Source organism: Aotus nancymaae, unplaced genomic scaffold (genome assembly GCF_030222135.1).
Source record: "Aotus nancymaae isolate 86718 unplaced genomic scaffold, 86718_ANA_hifiasm-v0.15.2.pri h1tg000077l, whole genome shotgun sequence".
Lineage (NCBI taxonomy): Eukaryota > Metazoa > Chordata > Mammalia > Primates > Aotidae > Aotus > Aotus nancymaae.
The window spans coordinates 4339700-4345849 of record NW_026988492.1 but is presented as its reverse complement, the minus strand read 5'-3'; positions in this window follow the sequence as shown (position 1 = coordinate 4345849).

Genomic DNA, 6150 nt, shown 5'->3' with positions numbered 1-6150 from the left:
ACTCTAGAGCCTGGGTTTCAAAACCGTCTCCTGCCAGGTTATTCCCATCACTCTAACAAGGATATGGCTCTGTGGGGATGTGTACATCTTCAGGAACTATGTCACCAAGCTGCTTGAGATGATGATCGTTTCATTTCCCAGCAAACTCTTCCAAGGAACAGTCTAAATAGTGTTTCCCCTTTTCTTGTACCTTCTCTACCTCCCACTTTCCACTGGTGTGCGCCCCACTCCCCGCACCCCCGCCCCCCACAGTCTGCATGAAATAACTGCTTGCATTTAATGCTAACAATGGGGATTTTAGACCCTGTTGGGGACGCAGGAGAGCCCGTTTCAAGTGACACAGGTGGGTGTCCACTCACTGCTCCGAGTTACGAGGCACTGAGGTCTCCTCTAGAGGGTCTGAGTTGAGGCCACTGACTTGTTTGTTAGGATGGTCGGTGGAGAGCTCGGCCATCTTTCCTAAACTTCCTTGTAAATAACAGCTGCAGATGCCCATAAAGAGGCTGGGAGAGTGGCCGTTTTAAAGGGGCCCAAAGAACTCATGGGACTTGCCTTCCCTACCCTCAGTGTATGTAGGAAATGAGCATAAATAAAAGGTTCCTCTTCAAAGATTTCCTCTTAGTTCATTACGAATAAATAATAGTTTCTTCAAAGGTTAATTTGCTTTAAAGTTTTGCTAATAATCTTAAAGTAGCTGTTAGTCATAATGAAGAAGTAAGTGCATCCCATGTTCTTAGTTCGTACACTTTAACCTAGGTATTTGCCCTGACATGCCTGGACAAGCCCAGGAAAGTCTTAGGTCAAAGCTTATTCCCCTTCCTTATTTGAAAATATTATCGATTCTCTAAGCGTCCCTCAAGTTACTTACTCTTTTCCTTTGTTCTCCTCCGCCTTTACTTCTTTAGAAAATTTCCAAGTTTTTAGCCAGTCGGGTCAAGCATAGAATGTGAGGTCCCGTTCCGGCCAACGGAAACTCGACACAGCAGCGAGGCGACTGCATCAGGCTATGGAAGTTAGAAATGTCCCTGTCTCTTCTGTTCAGGTGTGCTCTTGTGGCAAGACCGCCAGTGAGTTGCACCCTGCCTGCAGGAAGTAAGCTAGCCTTGCTGAGTAATGCATTGTCTCAGTATTGATTTTCCCCGACGTTATAAGCCAGGTTCCAACGGTGTACCTCGTAGGGTGACTGGGAGAAGTTTTCCTGGGAGGATTAATTTTGATAAAACATAGCACATGGCCTGCACATAGTGACCCATCTCCTTTTTACAGAAGCTGGCCACGGCCACCATTTTTAGGATCTATCAAGGCTCCTGAGGGAGGCGGCAGTTCAGAGTCTGCAAAGACTGGGGAAATTGTGGGGGCCGGAGAGGCTGGATAGGAGTCCTCGGGTCACAGCCTTCCTCATCTGAAAAACAAGTGTGTGGATGGATCCAGTGGGAGCCTGACTTAGAGTGGGCCTTCCAAGAATCTCTAGTAGAGCAAATCTAACTTAACTTTTAAACTTAATATCAATCTTAAGAGCTAAATATGATGGCCAGCTGCCATCATATTTACTTGTAGAAGCAAATCATGTTTTCCTAGTAAGCAGGATGAAGCTGACACGTGCCATCGTTCAGAAGGCAATTATTCTAAGAGGGAAAGCAGGGGAATAGAGGCTCATCTCACTGCTGTGCTGATGGAACATAATAAGGGAGGCCGGTGTGGGGCACACATGGAGTTAAAGTGCATTTTCTCCACAAGCATACACCACAACCACCCTCATAAAGAAAGAGGAGCTAATTACTCATGTTAATTACCTAGCCCTGGGTCAGATCCCAAGGCTGGTTAAAGATAATCAAAGACAGCTCATCAATTCTTCTTTAGAGCATTACAGAGAGGCTAAGTTTGGATGCGTAAATCTTTTTGATTGGTTCTCAGTACCTCTGAGATGCCTTCTCTGCACAGATGAAAATAATATTGCCGTTGAGCACAGCAACTTCCCCACTTCCTCCTTCTTGTCTTCTGAGATACTCCCTGCCCAAAATATTTCTTCTGGTATTTTTCTCTCTGCATAGAACATATCAGTGAGAAGTTTAGCAAAAATAAATTAATAAATTAACAATTAATAAACTAAAAGTCTACATATGAAATGATTCCATTTCTATAACATTCTGGAAAAGGCAAAACTGTACAAATGGAGGACAGATCAGTGGTTGCTGGGTGGGGAAAGATGGAAGGTCTGACCACAAACAGGGAGCATGTGGAATTTGAGAGACACAGAACTCTTCCGTACATGATGGTGGTGATAGAAATGCAATGCTATGCGGCCCAGGTGTGGTGGCTCAAGCCTGTAATCCCAGCACTTTGGGAGACCAAGGTGGGTGGATCATCTGAAGTCAGGAGTTTGAGACCAGTCTGGCCAACATGTCAAAACCCTATCTCTACTAAAAATACAAAAATTAGCTGGGAATGGTGGCGCATGCCTGTAGTCACAGCTACTTGGGAGGCTGAGGCAGGAGAATCACTTGAGCCAGGGAGGTGGAGGTCGCAGTGAGCTGAGATCACGCCACTGCACTCCAGCCTGGGCAACAAAGCGAGACTCCATCTCAAAACAAACAAACAATGACAAATAACAATGCTATATATGTGTCAAAACCCATAAACCACAAGGAGTGAATTTTGCTCTATTTACTGTATAAAAATTAAACAGAAATGTAAAAAGAGAATAAGAAGACTCATTCTTTTTGACAGGTTTTTTTTTTTTTTTTTTTTGGTTAATTTGTCTTTATCACTAGAAATTACAAAGATATCTTTTTCTGACAAACAAAATCTGAAATTCTAGCAGAAGCAGGGCGGGGCACATATTGGCTTGTTTCCCTAATTTGTCATAAATGTCCCAGTTTTGAAAAGATTCAGCAGGTGTAGATTCCCCCCCGCCCCGGAATGGGACTGGTGTCTCCAAAAGCAGAGTGTAGCATAAGCTTAGACAATTTTCCAGTGAGATCAGTCAAGTCTTAATCTCCATGACGCCAAAATACTGGGTGGCAAAGTGGAAAGTTCAGTCAACCGCCCAGCTGTTTTGTGTCTGTGTGTCCCCCAATGCATGTGACTGTTCAGAGACAAGTTGCAGATTGTGTGGTCAGTGCCAGGGAGGTGCCATCATAGTTGGCAGCTTTCCCCAATAACAAATTTCTTTACATATCCACAACCCCCTTCACGGGGTGGGGGGCGGGGAGGGCAGCTACAGCCTGAAGTTGTCATCTCATTTCAACAGCAGTTGCTTACAAAAAAAAAATCAGTGACTTTATAATGAGTTCTAATATGCATCTTTCTTTTCTTCTTCTTGGGGCCTGCATAACAACTCCTCCAAGAAGGCAACGAAGCAGCCTTCAATATCACAAAGGTCATTCATTTTCACAGCTACCTAAAAACTTATGTAATCACACCAGAACTGATAGACAGTTTTGCATTCATTTGTAATGTTAAGTACTTAATCAACAAGTTAAATATTCTTCAGGTTTACAAGTCTAATGACAACATCTGAATCGTTTTTCTATTGTTGAATCGAGAGGGTGTCTGATTAGGGCTTACAGATGCATATAAGAAAGCACGTAGGTTTATCTACACACTTCTTTCTCCTGTTTGAGAATACGATAATGTGATAAAATTAGATCTTAAGGTGCTTGCATGCTTATACCTCTAAAATTATATGCATGGCTTTGTTGCAGAAGAAAAAGGGTTTAGGAAAGTGGTCTTACAGATGGATCGTTACTGCGTCGGTTATCTGTCCCCAGTGTTCTTGGTTTACGTCGGTGTCAGGGAGTAGTCTGTGAACCCGAAAAAGTTGAGACAGGTCTCAGTTAATTTGGAAAGTTTATCTTTTTTATTTATTTTTTCTTTCTTTAATTTTTGTATTTTTAGGAGAGAGGGGTTTCACCATGTTGGTCAGGCTGGTCTTGAACTTCTGACCTCGTGATCCACCCGCCTCAGCCTCCCAAAGTGTTGGGATTACCGGTGTGAGCCACCGTACCCGGCCTAATCTGGAAAGTTTATTTTGCCAAGGTTGAGGATGCACACCTGTGACACAGCCTCAGGAGATCCTGACGACATGTGCCCAAGGTGATCAGTTTTATACATTTTAGGGAGACGTGAAACATCAATCAACATGTGCAAAATGAACATTGGTTTGGTCTGGAAAGGCAGGACAACTCAGAGCGGGGCTTCCAGGTCATAGGCAGGTGACCTTCTTTCCAAAGGAGGCCATTAGATATGCATTTATCTCGGTGAGCAGAGGGATGACTTTGAAAAGAGTGGGAGGCAGATTTGCTCTAAGCAGTTCTCAGCTTGAATTCTCCCTTCAGCTTAATGATTTTGGGGGCCCAAGATATTTTCCTTTCACAAGTCAAATCCTGGAGGTAAACCCTTAGACAGTTTGTAGAATCACAGACTCTCAAGTTAGCAGAGGCCTTAAGGCAGCTTTGGTTAGCTTTCCTTGAGTACAAGGACAAGAGAACACTCAAGTTAACTCAAGAAATTGGAGTTTCTTGCAAGAAAACACAAGCCATTGGGTCTGAAGCTGAAAAACTATAAGGAACCCAGACAGCTCTGGGGACCTGTGGCTTGATGTGTCTCTCTCAGGCCACATGGTTTCTCTCTCTGTTCACATGCTCCCTCCCCTATCTCACAAAATTAACTCTGTTTTAGATGCATCTTAATTTCAACTTGTTCCTGACCCATCATGACTTCTCTGTCCCCTCAGCATCAAAACCACTGCAAGCTTGCCGGTTCAAACTTTCTTAGTTTTTAAAGCAGAGAGAGGAAATTTGATTGGTTTAGCTCACTTTTCCATGCCCAGCCCCATTACATGTCACTATCAGCCTGTGAGTTGACAGCCCTGAGATCAGGGGTCCACCCAAACTGCTCAGTATGCAATGGGGGAAAATGGCTCAACATAGCCTTCTTGGCTGTAGGGGTTCTGGGTGGGCACTTCCCTTTAGAAAGCAGGGCAAGGGGTGATAATACCACGGGATTTTCCTGCCCTCATCTCGTAGTTAACTCTCTTCTATAACAGGGATTGTAAACTCCAGTACCTACAGCCTCAGGCAGCTGATGTGAAAGGGTTGAACTGGTCCGGTCAAGAGCATGCGTTGTGTGAGTGGGAAAGACTTTGGGAAACTGGAAAATACAGCCTGGTATAAAGGCTGTATTTTTTTTTGAATATTAATTTTTTAAATTGTGGTAAAATCATAAGATCTGCCGTTTAAACCAATTTTTAAGTGTACAATTCAGTGGCATTAATTACATTTACACACTTGTGCAACCATCACCACTATTTCCAAAACTTTGATCACTCCATACAGAAACTCTAAGAAATACTCCATACAGAAACTCTGTAACCACTAAGCAATAAGTTTAAATCCCCCTTCCCCTTCTCTCCAGCCCCTGGTAACCTCTAATCTTCTTTCTGTGTCTATGAATTTACCTATTCTAGATATTTTATGTATGTGAATTATACAATATTTGTTCTTCTGTGTCTGGCTTATTTCACTTAGCATAAAGTCGATCTACATTTTCCTGTGAGAGCTGATTGTTAAAAAGAACCTGGCACCTCCACCTCTGTCTCTTTCATTCTCTCATGCCATTTGAGGTCTGCTTCCCTTTGTCTTCCGCCATGAGTGGAAGCTTCATCAGGCCCTCACTAGAAGCAGATGCTGGCACCACGCTTTTGTACAGCCTGCAGAACCATGAGCCAAATAATCCTCTTTCATCTATGAACTGTGCAGCCTCAGGCGTTCCTTTATAGCAACACAAATGGACTAAGACAGACTATAAGCAAACTAGCTGCCATTGGTTTATTTGCAGAAAAGAGAGCCAAGTATTGTCAGATATTCCTTTTTTTTCCCCCAGTGGAAGCTAGAAATTGATTTTATATAAAATCTGTCAAACTGTAATGTTGGCTCAAATTTTTATTTATTTATATTTTTTATTTTTATTTTTTAGACAGAGTCTCACTCTGTCCCCCAGGCTGGAGTGTAGTGACTTGATCTTGGTTCACTACAACCTCTGCCTACTGGCTTCAAGTGATTCTCATGCCTCAGCCTCCCGAGTAGCAGGGATTACAGGTGCATGCCACCATGGCGGGCTAATTTTTGTATTTTTAGTAGAAAAGGGGTT